At 37.4% G+C, this 15958-nt stretch overlaps 1 pseudogene; it reads left to right on the top strand.

The window, feature by feature from the left end:
• Positions 1-1846: 1846 nt before the first annotated feature.
• LOC133258142 (protein tyrosine phosphatase type IVA 1-like) lies at positions 1847-4892 on the top strand (annotated as a pseudogene).
• The last annotated feature ends 11066 nt before the right edge of the window (positions 4893-15958 follow it).

Below are 15958 nucleotides of genomic sequence, written 5' to 3'. Positions count from 1 at the left end.
CTCTAGGTCACATCTCTGCAGAGTCCCTTAGCTGTGCTGTATTTACTGAGAGCACCCACAGCAGAGGTCCCTGAAGATTACATTTTTCCACATTTCGTTTAATTAATTCCCCATAGGCTGAATGATAAAGTATTTTTCACTAGAGAGAAAGCTTGCAAACAAATATGATAACAGGATTTCCACATGTAAGAACCTCAAAGTGAAGTGTAAGAAGAAACTAAATGGGCTATTTGGAACTTCATCCCCTCTGTGTAATGACAAGGCTTTAATTTTTCTGTTTTAATGAAAAGGTCTAAGAACAAGGTATAAAATGTACTGACAAGACTGCAAGCTATTGTGCCCTTCTACTTTGTCCAACAAATGAAATTTCTCTGGTTGTATGCTTCTTAAAAAGCCTAACGTGCAGGTAACTTTAATGTGTTTAGAGCTATCTCTCCTCAAAAGACTCAGGTACTAGTTCATTACATTTTCTTTCTTCTGATGAAAAATAAATTATTTCAGTATTTGGAGTTTATAAACTTTCAAAAGTCTGTGATGGCAAATGTACGAATTCACTTGCCTTTTTGAGTTTACACTGTGGGCCATGCACTTTATATGGACTGTTTAATTTAATCCTTTCAGAAAACCAGTGACATAGGTGCATTATTGTGCTCATGCTCAGTCCTATCCGACTCTCTGATCCCATGGACTATAGCCCACCAGGCTCCTTTGTCCACAGGCTTTTACAAGCAAGAATACTGGAGTGGGTTGTCATTTCCTCCTCCAGAGGATCTTCTGTACCCAGGGACCCAACGTGTGTCTCCTGCATTCGCAGGTGGATTCTTTACCACTGAGCCACCTGAAAAGCCCATAGGTATATTACTACCCTCTTTAGAAGTGAGGAAAATGAGGCTTAGAGAGGCTAGCTAATTTTATTTATGGTCAAACAGTTAGCAAGTAGCTGAGCAGGTCACTCTGGCTCTAAAGTTTTTAAGCATGCAGATTTGCTATCTGATGGATGTTTAAAAGAATGGCAAGGGTTAATTAGGGAACTCAGGAAAAAATGTTTTCTGAGATGTTTTGCCAAACATTATCCAGATAATTCATTCATTTAAAAAATAACAGTTGATGAAGGGCACCATGCTGTGGGTTAGAGGGAAGACCAAGATGAGTTAAACTTGGATTCTACTCTCAAAGTCCTTATAGTCCAGTAATAAAACTTTACAATTGACCATAGCCAGTAAGTGGTGAATGCCACAAAAGGGTAGTCTATCCAACTTAATGGCAGAGGTCATGGTTGATTCTTCCTTTTTAAGAAAAATCAGGACTTAGGTGCTTCCGCTGCTGCCCTACAGTGACCGCCGCCACCCCTGCCCTGCTGCGCCTGCCCTGCCACCGCCGCAGCCTCGGGACTGGCTGTATGATTAGGCCACAATTTTCAATGAGCAGATATATTCCTTAGTTCTGTGGTGTTCTCGGTCACACATTTATGAAGTTTTTGAAGGGCAGTGGAGATTACTGCCAGGCACAGCATGACCTCTGTGCAGACAGGTGAACTGCAGAAATTCATTACTGCTCCACCACAAAGCCCCCAGAAGACTGGTTAACCTGGACACAGAGGTGTTGAGTTGAAATCCACAGAGCATTTTTTACAAGAGTTTTGACCTGGATGGGGTACACCTCAGTACTCTTCCTTTCTATTGCCTCAGTATTACTGGATTGAAGAACTGCTGCTTCTTGTTAAGAGGTTCATTCATTCATTACTCCCAATTTCATACTCAAAAGCACTGAGAATTTCAAGTGGCGTATATTGAAGGTGACTCAGTTTCTTCGCATCATTTCTGTATTCAATTTTTTAAGTTGTTTCACATCCCTATTGAGTTAACTAAATTAACCCCCAGCTCCTGTAGAAGTTACATACACATGAGATTTCTTATTACACACAACCCAACTAATGCGACCTTAAACAAATTTATAGCGGAACTTAAGAAGTTCCACTATAGTAAGAGTATGTGAAGCAACTTGTGACACTACTCCTTGTGGAGAAAGAAGGCATCCGTGTTCTCAGTTGGCCTTTTGATGATGGCGCACCACCATCTAACCAGACTGTTGATGATTGGTCACGTCTTGTGAAAATTAAGTTTCGTGAAGACCGTGGTTGTGGTATTGCTGTTCATTGTGTTGTGGGCCTTGGCAGAGCTCCAGTCACCCTAGCACTAACTGAAGGTGGAATGAAACATGAAGATGAGTACAGTTCATAAGAAAGTGGCGAGGAGCTTTTAACGGCAAGCAACTTTTGAATTTGGAGAAGTATCATCCTAAAATGCAGCTGCGCTTCAAAGACTCCATTGGGCATAGAAACAACTGTTGCAGTCAATAAAACCAGGGTGTGTGATGCCATTGCTTAGAAGTGGAACCTGAGACAGGATGGAATTTGTTGTACATAGTAGATAGCCTGTTGGCTTGGTGAATAAGTCTACTGAAGCTCCAGAGGAGTGTTGAAGAGCAGTTTCACCAGGCCACAAGCCTGGCAGAATTGCAGACTCTGTTCAGGTTATGATCAACCTATTTGGATACTAGTAAAGAACTCATGCTGTTCAGCATTTAAAATGTGCTTATAATTTGTACCAGTTGACCCTTCCTGAAATCATGCAGTATTGAGTCACATCTTTAAATCTGTTTCCATGCCAGAATCTTATCAATATGTAAGAAATTTAGAAAGACTAGGTGCCAAAATACCCAGCACAATACTTGTATATTTTTAGTATCATATAGAACAAATCCCAGGAACTATGAGCACTCTGGACCTTACGTGGTTTATTCCTTGCATCATTTCAAACACAGAAAGTAGGGCCTATGAGGTTTGCTCACAATATATTTCCATCTCCCACACTCATACCAGGATACATCAGATTTGCTCCCTTTTTAATTAACCAAGTCTTACAGTGATTATTTAATATCTTCCTATAAATCTCATTTTGTGTTGTAGAAGGCCTCCATTTTGAAAATCTACATTGTACAGAAGCACATGTCTTTAATGTCTCTAGACAAAAGCCTTACAGTTCATTTTAATGTTTGCACTTTGGGGTGCAGCTTCCAGGGAGGGCCTGAAAACAGAATGGGAGGGGGCTATTAAGTATTTTTAGTAAAACATTGCCTTTGTCTTGTGCAGAACATGTAGAATATGCACTTTAATTTAGTAAGTATTTCTTAAAAGGTACAAATACTTTGTTATTGTAACTAAAACAATTCTTAGTCAAAATTTCTGAAATTCTTGTAATTTTTTCCATACTTACCTGAAGTTGTTTACCAACTTGGTTTTGTTTGAAGTGTGATTCCCAGCTTCTCTTGCAAAAAAAAAAAGTGGGTTTCTGCTAATGAATTAAATAGACATTTAATATTTTATATACCTTTTGAGCTGTGTAACTTAATATTTGGATACTTGACAATTTGTTTTATTATGTAATTGATGAAATGGTGATGTGTATTAACGTTAGCTCAACTATTTATTTATATTGTCCAGGAACATGTGGTTATAGTACTGTGAAGAAATAATTTGTCAGTGTTCACCAGCTTGTAAAAATCTAGTGCAAGAGCTTAAACATTAAATAAATAATGAAATGCAAAAAAAAAGAAAAATCAACACAATGATTTTTCTGTAAGACAGTTTTATTGAGGTATAATCAACATGTAGTAAGTGGCATAAATTTCAAGTATACAACTTGATAAGTTTTGATATATATATATATATATATATATATATATATGAAGCCATCAACACAATTAAAATAATGAATGTAAGTATTATCCCCCCAAATTTGCTCATGTCTCCTTTAATTCCTGCTTCTCTCTGTTCCCCCATCCCATCTCTAGGCAACCAGTCATCTACTTTCTGCATCTATTAATTAGTTTGCATGTTCTAGAATATTATCAGTGAGCTTGTCCAATATGTACTCTTTTTAAATCTAGCTTACTTTGCTCTGCATAATTGAGGTTCATATATGTTATTGCATGTATCCATAGCTAGTTCCTTTTTATTGTAGAGTAATATTCATTGTGAGGGTATACTTCTGTTTGTTTATCCACTCACATGTTGATAATATATTGGGTTGTTTGCATTTTTAAACTTGTGAAACATGCATGTGTAAGTCTTTGTATAGATATATATTTCATTTCTTTTGGGTAGATACTTAGGAGTAGAATAGCTGGGTCATATGGTAGGAGCATGATTAACTTTTATAAGAAACGCTAGACCTTTTCCTAAGTGTTTATACCATTTTACATTTCCACTGACAACCTAATAAGAATTTCAATTCCTTCATATCCCTTCCAAGATTACTTGATATTATTAATATATATTATAATTAATATTTAATATATAGTATATTTATATATACACACATGTATATGTGACACATGTAATTATTAATAAATATGTGCATATGTATATACTCTTCATTGAATTCACATCTCCCAATGACTAAAGATGATGACTATCTTTTCATGGCACAGCAATTTTAATGTGTAATATAATGTTTTTTATATGTTGACTGAAAGGAAGGGATGTATCCCTACAATATACTTCATTATTAGAAACTTTACTGTTAGGTAAATCAAAGAGCTATGGTAAAGAAATATCTTGACTGTTGATTTACATGACATATAAAATCCAGAAAATATAAAATATGCACCTTAGTGCAAATTTGGGTTATTAAAAAAAAACTACAGAACACTGAGATTTTACTTTCAGCTGGTGCCTCTGAATTTCTTCCACTCACCATGCATTGATGGACCCACTTGTGGTTCCTGCACCATACTGAGAAGCAACAAGTATTATCTATCTCTTTTTTTCCTCTCCTTTTGAAACCCTAGTTGTTACCAGGTACAATTTTAATCAAATTGGTTAAAATCATCTATTAACTACTCTTCTGAAAAGGCACTGCAATTTTATTGTTTTTTTAAATGGGGTCCTAAACACCAAATAAATAGATTTTTTGTGAAAATACTGATTTATAAAATAGAGGAAGTTTTTTCTGCACACTATAGAATTCTCCATAAAGGAACATTACAGAGACATTTCTTGTTAAAGTGTGCCCATTCTAGTATCTTGGGGAAGTAATTACTGTACAGTCAGCAGCAAAAAATAGGTCCTTTCAATTTCAATTGTCCACTCCAGGAAGAAGGTCATATAATACCAACATTTAATCTCCTAATAGTCTATTCAATTTAATAAAAAAAATCAATGGCTGTACTGTTCAAGGTGCGCCATGTGAGACTTGACTGAGCACATACTATGTATGAGGCTCTGCTTCCAGACACCTCACATGTTTTATCTCTAATCTTTACAACAACCATTTTACAGGGGATAAATCTGAGCACAATCTAGTATAGTAACTTGGCCAAGACACACAGTTCAGTAACTTGGCTAAGATTCCGCACCAGAGTTCAGGTGAAATCCTAGGAGTTTTTTTGTTTGTTTTGGTTTGGTTTTTTTGGCCACTCCACAAGGCATGAGGGACCTTAGCTTCCCAATCAGGGATCGAAGCCCTGTCTCCTGCAGTGGAAGCACGGAGTCCTAACCACTGGCCTATCAGGGGATTCCCTGAAATCCTAGGTTTAATTCATTCCAAAACCTTTGTTTTTTCACTAAGCCAAGCTAGTTCCAAGACACCAACCAATTCTTTGTAAATAATTAAACAATATAGGAACTCTGAGCTATCCTATAATTTTTGCCATGCACCTCATTTAACTTTGAAGGGTGAACCATATTTTATGCTATTGGGATATATTAAAGCCTTGCCATAATTTTCACATTGAAATTCAATTTAATATTTTCCCTGTATTTGTTTTTCTTTCTTGATTGTTGTTTATCAACCCTCTACTATTGATCTAAATCTATAAATACATAAAAAAGAAATTATAAGGGTCCCTAGAAACCTGTATTTGATTGTTAGTGGCTCATAGGTGAATTTGAAGAATATTACTCTAAGGAATACAATTCAGATTTCATGGCCCAAGATCTTCAAAGCAAACTGCCAATCAATGTCAGATTTGATCACTGGGCTTTATCAAAAGTATCATTTTTCCAACAGATCACCATTATGATTTCAACAGTCTATACCCTGTTCTGAGTGAGTTATGCATTAATCACTTACTATAGTGTGAATCTGTTATCTCTTAGAAAGCTTAATTTGACGAGAGTAGGTATGAGGAAGAGATTGACATCAACATGGCTAACAGAAGAAAAGTCAGATACCTCTTAATAAATGTAATAATCAGATCAGATCAGATCAGTTCAGTTGCTCAGTCGTGTCCGACTCTTTGCAACCCCATGAATCGCAGCACGCCAGGCCTCCCTGTCCATCACCAACTCCCGGAGTGCACTCAGACTCACGTCCATCGAGTCAGTGATGCCATCCAGCCATCTCATCCTCTGTCGTCCCCTTCTCCTCCTGCCCCCAATCCCTCCCAGCATCAGAGTCTTTTCCAATGAGTTAACTCTTCGCATGAGGTGGCCAAAGTACTGGAGTTTCAGCTTTAGCATCATTCCTTCCAAAGAAATCCCAGGGCTGATCTCCTTTAGAATGGACTGGTTGGATCTCCTTGCAGTCCAAGGGACTCTCAAGAGTCTTCTCCAACACCACAGTTCAAAAGTATCAATTCTTTGGCACTCAGCCTTCTTCACAGTCCAACTCTCACATCCATACATGACCACAGGAAAAACCATAGCCTTGACTAGACGGACCTTTGTTGGCAAAGTAATGTCTCTGCTTTTGAATATGCTATCTAGGTTAGTCATAACTTTCCTTCCAAGGAGTAAGCGTCTTTTAATTTCATGGCTGCAGTCACCATCTGCAGTGATTCTGATACTGTTTCCACTGTTTCCCCGTCTATTTCCCATGAAGTGATGGGACCGGATGACATGATCTTCGTTTTCTGAATGTTGAGCTTTAAGCCAACTTTTTCACTCTCCACTTTCACCTTCATCAAGAGGCTTTTTAGTTCCTCTTCACTTTCTGCCATAAGGGTGGTGTCATCTGCATATCTGAGGTTATTGATATTTCTCCCGGCAATCTTGATTCCAGCTTGTGTTTCTTCCAGTCCAGAGTTTCTTATGATGTACTCTGCATAGAAGTTAAATAAACAGGGTGATAATATACAGCCTTGACGTACTCCTTTTCCTATTTGGAACCAGTCTGTTGTTCCATGTCCAGTTCTAACTGTTGCTTCCTGACCTGCATACAAATTTCTCAAGAGGCAGATCAGGTGGTCTGGTATTCCCATCTCTTTCAGAATTTTCCACAGTTTATTGTGATCCACACAGTCCAAGGCTTTGGCATAGTCAATAAAGCAGAAATAGATGTTTTTCTGGAACTCTCTTGCTTTTTCCATGATCCAGCGATGTTGGCAATTTGATCTCTGGTTCCTCTTCCTTTTCTAAAACCAGCTTGAACATCAGGAAGTTCATGGTTCACATATTGCTGAAGCCTGGCTTGGAGAATTTTAAGCATTTCTTTACTAGTGTGTGAGATCAGTGCAATTGTGCGGTAGTTTGAGCATTCTTTGGCATTGCCTTTCTTTGGGATTGGAATGAAAACTGACCTTTTCCAGTCCTGTGGCCACTGCTGAGTTTTCCAAATTTGCTGGCATGTTGAGTGCAGCACTTTCAGAGCATCATCTTTCAGGATTTGGAATAGCTCAACTGGAATTCTATCACCTCCATGAGCTTTGTTCATAGTGATAATAATATAATATAAAAATATTATAAGATCGTTAAAGATATAGTAGATTTCATATGGGCATTCAAAAGATGGAGAGAAGAGCAATTCAAATAAATGAAAGATAAAGTTATAGGAAAGTTCAAGGATTAAAAGGTAAAAGGATATGAAGACATGCCTAGTGGTCCAGTGGTTAAGAATCCTTCCAATGCAGGGCATGTGAGTTCAGTCCCTGGTGGGGGAACTAAGATTCCACATGTTGTGGGACAACTAAGCCTGAATATCACAACAAAGACCCAGTGCAGCCAAACAAACAAGCAAACAAAAACAAGGTAAAGGAATATAATAGGAAAGGACTAACTTTATTTAAACATTGATCATTTTAATGCTGAGTATTATAACAACTAAAACTAACAATGATGCAGGGTAATTTTATGGTCCTCAGACGCTCAGAAGTACATTGTGTTTACCATTATACAGTACTTTTTCTCAAGAAATTATATATAAAGCATCAGAGAATTTAAAAATTAAATAACTTTGTGTACTTTTTAAAAAAAAATTGAAATATAGTAGATATACAATATTATATGTTACAGGTATACAATATAGTGATTCTCAACTTTTAAAGGTTATAGTCTATAAGTGAAAGTGTTTGTTAGTTATTCAGTTGTGTCCAACTGTTCGCAACCCCATGGACTGTAGCCCGCCAGGCTCCTCTGTCCATGGAATTCTCCAGGTAAGAATACTGGAGTGGGTTGCCATTCCCTTCTCCAGAGGATCTTCCTGACCCAGGGATTAAACCTGGGTCTCCTGCATTGCAGGCAGATTCTTTGCCCTTTGAGGCACCAGTCCATAAATATAGCTATTACCGTTATAAAATATTGACTATATCCATAGTGTTGTACAATATACCTTGAAGCTTATTTCCTACATAACAGTTTGTACCTAATCCCTTACCCCTATTTAGCCCCTCCCATTCCCTGTCCCTGATGATAACTTGTAGTTTGTTCTCTATATCTGTGAGTCTGCTTCCTTTTTTGTTATATTCACTAGTTTGTTGTATTTCTCAGATTATACATATTGGTGATAGCATATAGTATTTGTCTTTCTCTGACTTATTTCACTTAGCATGATACCATCCAGGTCCATCCATGTTGCTGCAAATGACAAAATTTTCATTTTTTGTGGCTGAGTAGTATTCCATTGTGGGTATATGTATATGTGTGTGTGTGTGTATTTAATATATATATTTCTAGTTGTTCAGTTGCTTACTCTTTGCCACCCCATGGATAGCAGCACACCAGGATTCCCTGTCCTTTATTATCTCCTGGACTTTGCTCAAACTCATGTCCATTGAGTTGGTGATACCATTCAACCATCTCATCCTCTGTTACACCCTTCTCCTCCTGCCCTCAATCTTTCCCAGCATTAGGATCTTTTCTAATTAGTCAACTCTTTGCATCAGGGGGCCAAAGTATTGGGGCTTCAGCTTCAGTATCAGTCCTTCTGATGACTATTCAGGGTTGATTTCCTTTAGGATTGACTGGTTGGATGTTCTTGCTGCCCAAGTGACTCTCAAGAGTCTTCTTCAAAACCCGAGCTTGAAAGCATCAATTTTTCAGTGCTCAGCCTTCTTTATGGTCCAATTTTCACATCCATACATGACTGGAAAAACCATAGCTTTGACTATATGGACATTTGTAGGCAAAGTGATATCTCTGTTGTTTTAAATCTGTCTAGGTTCATCATAGCTTTTCTTCCAAGGAGCAAGTGTCTTTTAATTTCATGGCTGCAGTCAACATCCCCAGTGATTTTGAAGTCCAAGAAAATAGCCTGTCACTGTTTCCATTGTTTCTCCATCTATTTGCCATGAAGTGATGGGACTGTATGCAATATCTTGGTTTTATGAATGTTGAGTTTTAACAGTCATATGCTCTGAAAGCATTAGGACTTGTAATGCTTTCTCTAGAATTTAAAAAATTCTCCTGGGTACTGTGACAGAGGCAATATAAGCACAGATAGATCTGGGTTCATTTACTTAACTTGCTGTGTGATTCTGGGAAAGCTGATTTATCTTACTGAATCCATTTTTCTCATCTGTGAAATGAAGGTTGTTGTGAAGTTAACTGGCATAATGTATATATTTAAAGTTACTTGTGAAGATGAAATGATAACCCTAAACCAAAAAATTAGGATGTGAAAAACACTGAAGTAATAATAGATCACTGCCAATTTATAAACATAAACTATTAAGTTCTTTTCATAAATATTTGATATTTGGGCATAATAAAAAAGAACTGGTCTAAACTTGGAAGACCTAGAGATTCTTCTAAAGGAAGAATCTTAGACTTAAGATTCTTAGCTTAGACTTAAGCTTATACTTAAGCTCTTCAAGGGCTAGAGACTTTGCTATTTTGGTTTATCCCTAGTGTATTTTATTTCACTTGATATGGGAGACTCTTCATAAATATTTGTTAAATGAATGAATGATTACATGAATAGACTTATTGATTTCTAAATTTTCTTCCAACATCAAAGCACTGCTTTTATAGGAAGATGACAGGAAAGAGAGTACATTGTACAAGAGTATTTTGTCGAAAAGATTTTGTTGTGTTGTATTGGAGCACATGAATTAAAAATATCAGCTGCTGGTTTGGCTAAGACCTTGGTATTTATGTTGAAATAGGGAGGCTGTATTTTTGTACATTTTTTTGTTACATACTTGTAACATTCATTTTCTACTCATCATGGAATTTTCTGAGTCAAACGAACATGACCTTGAAGGAGACTCTGTAACATGAGATTTGCTTTATTATAAGGGAATGTCAGATTCCAGTTAGAAAATATTATAAATAATTTTTAATAATGGCAGTGGAAAATAAGGAATAATTCTTAGTGTTCTTTGCAACTCTTTATGTTTGTAACTTAGGAGTCCTTGCTGGCTAAATTCTCTGTTACTACTGCCAAGAATTTGAAGACTGCATAAATATTTTCATTTGCTGAAATACTAATGTCTTAATTTCAAAACAACATAACACTTGGTCCAATAGCTAATGATCTCTACCATTCACTTTTACATTGCCCTTAATTCAGAAATATTTTCCAACCTCGATTCTACATATGGGATTGAATACGCTATGTAAGGCCAGTGGCTCACTACGAGCCTGTAAAAGGAGATCAGTATTGATCTTAGCTACTTGTATTTGCTATAAGCAGAGCTGGCACTGTCACAACTACATGATTTCAGGGACTCAAACAATAATGCTTTCCTTGGTTAATACATGCTTTTAAAAACACTTTCCTACCTGTTTCTCAATGACTAAATTGTTGGCACTGGTTTTTCTCTGAGTGGTAGGTGTAGGAGTAGGGGAATGTTTACTTCCTACCTTGCGTATTTCTGAATTGTTTGATATTTTTAAGCAAGCACCGCATGCTCAGTTGCTTTAGCCGTGTCCAACTCTCTGTGACACCATGGACAGTAGCCTGCCAGGCTCCTCTGTCCATGGGATTTCCCAGGCAAGAAAACTGGAGTGGTTGCCATGCCCTCCTCCAGGGGATTTTCCCAACCCAGGGATCAAACCCACGTCTTTTGTGTCCCCTGCATTGGCAGGCAAGTTTTTTACCACTGCGTCACCACAGGAAAGGCTTATTTACATATTAATATTTGAATAAGTAATATATACCCATAATTAAAATATTTAAAAACTATAAATGTGAAAGTCTCTTCCTTTCCTCTCTCCCATTCATTAGATCTCCTCCCCTTTTCTCCTCCCAATCTACTGTTACTGGTCTCTTGGATATTATTTCACAGTAGCTTATGTATATATAAGCATATACTTAAATGCATTTTTTTCTTTTTATCACACAAAATGTAGCAGATCGTGCATACTGCTCTGTATCTTGCATTTTTTCTTAAATATATCTTGGAGGTTTTTCTGTATCAGTGCAATATAGAGCACATCCTCATTGTCTTTCTTTTTTATTTCTATCTTTTTATAGCTGTATAATTTTCCATTAATATGGTGTGCTTAATCACTCAGTCGTGTCCGACTCTTTGCGACCTCATGGACTGTAGCCCACTAGGCTCCTCTGCCCATGGGGATTCTCCAGGCAAAAATTCTGGAGTGAGTGGCCATGCCCTCCTCCAGGGGATCTTCCCAAACCAGAGATCGAACCCAGGTCTACCACACTGCAGGTGGATTCTTTACCATCTGAACCACCAAGGAAGCCCAAGAAGACTGGAGCAGGTAGCCTATCCCTTCTCCAGGAGATCTTCCTGACCCAGAAACTGAACCGGGGTCTCCCGCATTGCAGGTGGATCTTTACCAGCTGCTACCAGGAAGTCACTTAGTATACTGAGTACTAAGTGACTCTTTATGATCCCATAGATTGTAGCCTGCCAGGCTCTTCTGTCTATGGGATTTCCCAGGCAAAAATGTTGGAGTGGGTTGCCATTTCCTTCTCCAGGAGAACTTCCTGACCCAGGGATTGAACTTGAGTCTCCTATATTGGCAGGTGGGCTCTTTACCACTAGCACCACCTGGGAAGCCCTTATACTGGGTGGTCAAAAAGTTCATTCAGATTTTCCTATAACATCTTATGGAAAGAAAACTGAGCAAAATTTTTTGCCAACTCAAGACATGAATGCATCATGATTTATTTAACAGGTATTGTATTGATGGTCATTGGACTGTTTCTAATCTTGATATTACAAGTAATGCTTCAATTAATAACCTGTACCTACATCATTTTAGGTGTCAAATCTATTCATAGAATATATTTGATTAGAAGGGATTGTTGAGTCAAAGGGCATATGTGCTTGTAAGACTGGTTGATCTTGCCAAATTAACCTCCATGGACTTGTTACAATTTATAATCATACAAAGACAATCAGACTTAGATTTTTGAAAATCTGATATGTGAAAAATTATATATCAGCATAGCTTTAATTTGCATTTATCTTGTGTAAGAATTTGAATATCTTTTCATATATTTATGAATTTCTCTATGAGTTATGGTATTGTGATTTATAATAAGAAATATATATTTGTTTTTCTGGCACAGAGCTCCTAAAACCCTTGGAATTCCCTAAGTGGTGATAGCAGTAAATGTGTATCATGTTATGTTAACAAGACAACTTTTAGAAAGCACGAAAGATTGAGGGCTGGTTGACAGGGGAGCCAATGATGTGATTAGAGGGCTGGAACTTGTTTCTCCATGTCCTAGGAGGGGAAAGGGGCTGGAGATCGAGTTCAATCACCAATGGAAAATAATTTAGTCAATCATGTCCATGTAATGAACCCTTTGTACAAAACCAAAAGAAGAGATTCAGAGATCTTTTGGGATTGGTGACACATGGAGATTTAGGGAGAGTAGTGAGTCTAGAGAGGGCTTGGAAGCTCCTCAACCTTTCCCCATACTTTACATTATGCATCGCTTCCATCTGGCTGTTCCTGAGTTATCTTCTTTTACAGTGAACCAGTAATCCAATAAGTAATCCAATTTATCTGAACTCTGTAAGCTACTCTACCAAATGAATCAAATCCAAAGAGGGGAACATTGGAAATTCCAATCTATAGCCCTGGTTTTGAAGCACAAGTGAAAACTTGGACTTGCTACTGATCTCTGAAGTGGAAAATGGACCATCTTGGATTAAACCCTTAACCAGCTGGATCTAATGTTACCTCTGGGCAGGTAGTGTCAGAAGTGAGCTGAATTGTAGGACAGTCAGTTTGTTGATATAAGAATCCGCCTGCTACACACGCACACACACATACACACACACTGGAATTGGTACCAGAACCCTTTAGTTCTTTATTGATTTCCATTCCCCATGTTTCTATTAGGTTGTCAATTTTTTTGTTCTTATTTATTTCTAGTAGTGCTCTGTATATAAGGGATATTAGTATTTTGTAATATGACTTGAAAATACTTTTTCCTGGTTTAATTATGGTGCTATATATATATATATATATATATCCACACAGAATTTTAAAAAATTTTTTACATAATTGAGTTTATAAATTTTTAAATGGCTTCTGGATTTTGAGTCACATTTATAAAGACCTTCCAAGGTTATAAAGAAATTCTTTCATAGTTTTAGTAATTTTAGTATGATTTTTTTTACACTGAAATATATGATTTCTTTGTATTTTATTATACAGTGTGAAGTGTGGATCTAGTTTTATTCCAGATGACTATTCAGTTATACCAATACCGTTTATTGAACAGTTGCTCTTTTTCCTGGTGATTTATCATATACTAATTCCTTTATCTATCTGGGTCTGTATTAGAACACTCTTGGGGCTTCCCAGGTGGCACTAGTGGTAAAGAACCCGCCTATCAATGCAGGAGACATAAGAGACGTGGATTTGATCTTTGGACCAGGAAGATCCACTGGAGGAGGTCATGCAACCCACTCCAGTATACTTGCCTAGACCATCCCCATGGACAGAGGAGCCTGGTGGGCTACAGTCCATAGAGTCATACAGGGTTGGACACTACGGAAGCAACTTAGCATGCATGCATGCCGAACACTCTCATCTTTTCCACTCATCTGTATATTCATTTATGGACTAGTCTCACAGTGTTTTAATTACTGAGGCTTTATAATGTGTTTTAATATCTGACCTTTTCTCACACACAGATGTACATATTTCTCTTCTTTTCAGAATTTTCCTGGTTATTCTACCCCTGTCTCCAATATAAATTTGAAGATTATTTTGTCAACTTCAAAAAGAAAAAAATTGGCATTTTAGTGGACTTGTGTTAAAATTTTAAAGTAGCTCTGAGATAAATAACACTTTAACAATTTTTTATTTTCCTATCCAGTTATATCTTCTACTTGTTCAAATCTTTTTTTTGGAGTCCCCCCTCCCTTTTTTTCCTTTTAAGTTTTCTACATATAGGTCTTGTGCATATTTGTTAAATTTATTTCTAGGTATTTTCTCTTTTTTGTTGCTACTTTAAATAATGTCCTTTATCCTTCTATCTTCTAATAGGTTATTGTTTGTATATGTGAGATCAGTTGGTTTCTATATATTAATTTTGCATCCTTCTAATTTACTGAATTATCTTATTATTTATAATAGTTTTTATTGGGCTTATCAAGATAAAATCTTATCATCTGCACATAGCGAGTATTTTCTTTTTCTTTCCCAGTTTTTTATATTTGAAGTCTTTACTTTGTCTATGATTGCCAGTATCTTATGGAAAATTTTAACTAATAATGGTTGTAGCAAGCACTTCTGTCTTATTCCTACCTCTAGCATTTCCCTATAAAGCAGAATGCTTATCTTGGGAATGACATAGACATATTCTATCATATTAAAGAAATATTCATCCTTTCTTATTTCAAGTGCTTTTTATCAAGTGGTTGAAATCATGAGCATTTTAATAAACCCTAACTACAAAAAAGCTATTCTTCTGACCATCTATCCTCCAACCTCCAATCTCCTGCTGATGTCTTCCCCTTGGCTGGTCCTAAAAGAAGACAGAAGGGGAGGGAGTCCTCAGGGTCAGCCTCCGAGACCACAGAGCAGGGTAGAGAAGAAGGATTGAGGTTAGGTCTGGAAGACCAGACAGTGTATATCCTGTACAGAAACCAACAGTGGATAACAAAACAGCCTCTCTCTTCATTAACTGAAGATGTTTATAGGTGGCTAAAGCAATTTTCTTGAAGCTAGTAGCATCACCTTTGCTTATTAAAAAAAGTTAAAAGGGACTTCCCTGGTGGACCAGTGGTTAAACTCTGAGCTCCCAAAGGAGGGGGCCTGGGTTTGATCCCTGGTCAGGGAACTAAGATCCCACATGCCACATGGCACAGCCTAAAACAAAAAGGGTGGGGGTCTCAGTCTTAGGCAATTTTACGTGGAAAGCTGCTGGTACTAACCTTTTCTAGATCTAACATTAGCAAGCCCAGGGTCTGCATTTCATCATCAGGACTGATTGAGCTTCTCTCTCTCTCTCTTTTTTTTCCACATTTACTTTTTAGGATTGAGCTTCTTGAATACAGTTCCCCCCTATATCTAGTACCTTATTTTTAAAACCTTGTCACTCCTTCCCCAGATCTAAAAATAATATTCTAGTGTGATGGGGATCAGATGGGTCAGTTGTCAGCACCGGAACCAGACACTGTATCTTCTGGGAAGGACCCAGCAGAACACGCCCTTTTTTTACCGGCACCTTGGCCAGTCTCCAGGGCTATTCCGTTCAGGCCTACCTCAGATGCCCCACACATCAGCAGGCCTGGCACTGGGGGC

This window comes from Bos javanicus, chromosome 2 (genome assembly GCF_032452875.1).
Source record: "Bos javanicus breed banteng chromosome 2, ARS-OSU_banteng_1.0, whole genome shotgun sequence".
Taxonomy (NCBI): domain Eukaryota; kingdom Metazoa; phylum Chordata; class Mammalia; order Artiodactyla; family Bovidae; genus Bos; species Bos javanicus.
Note: the sequence above shows the minus strand (reverse complement) of the source record. Positions and strands in the feature narration are given on the sequence as shown.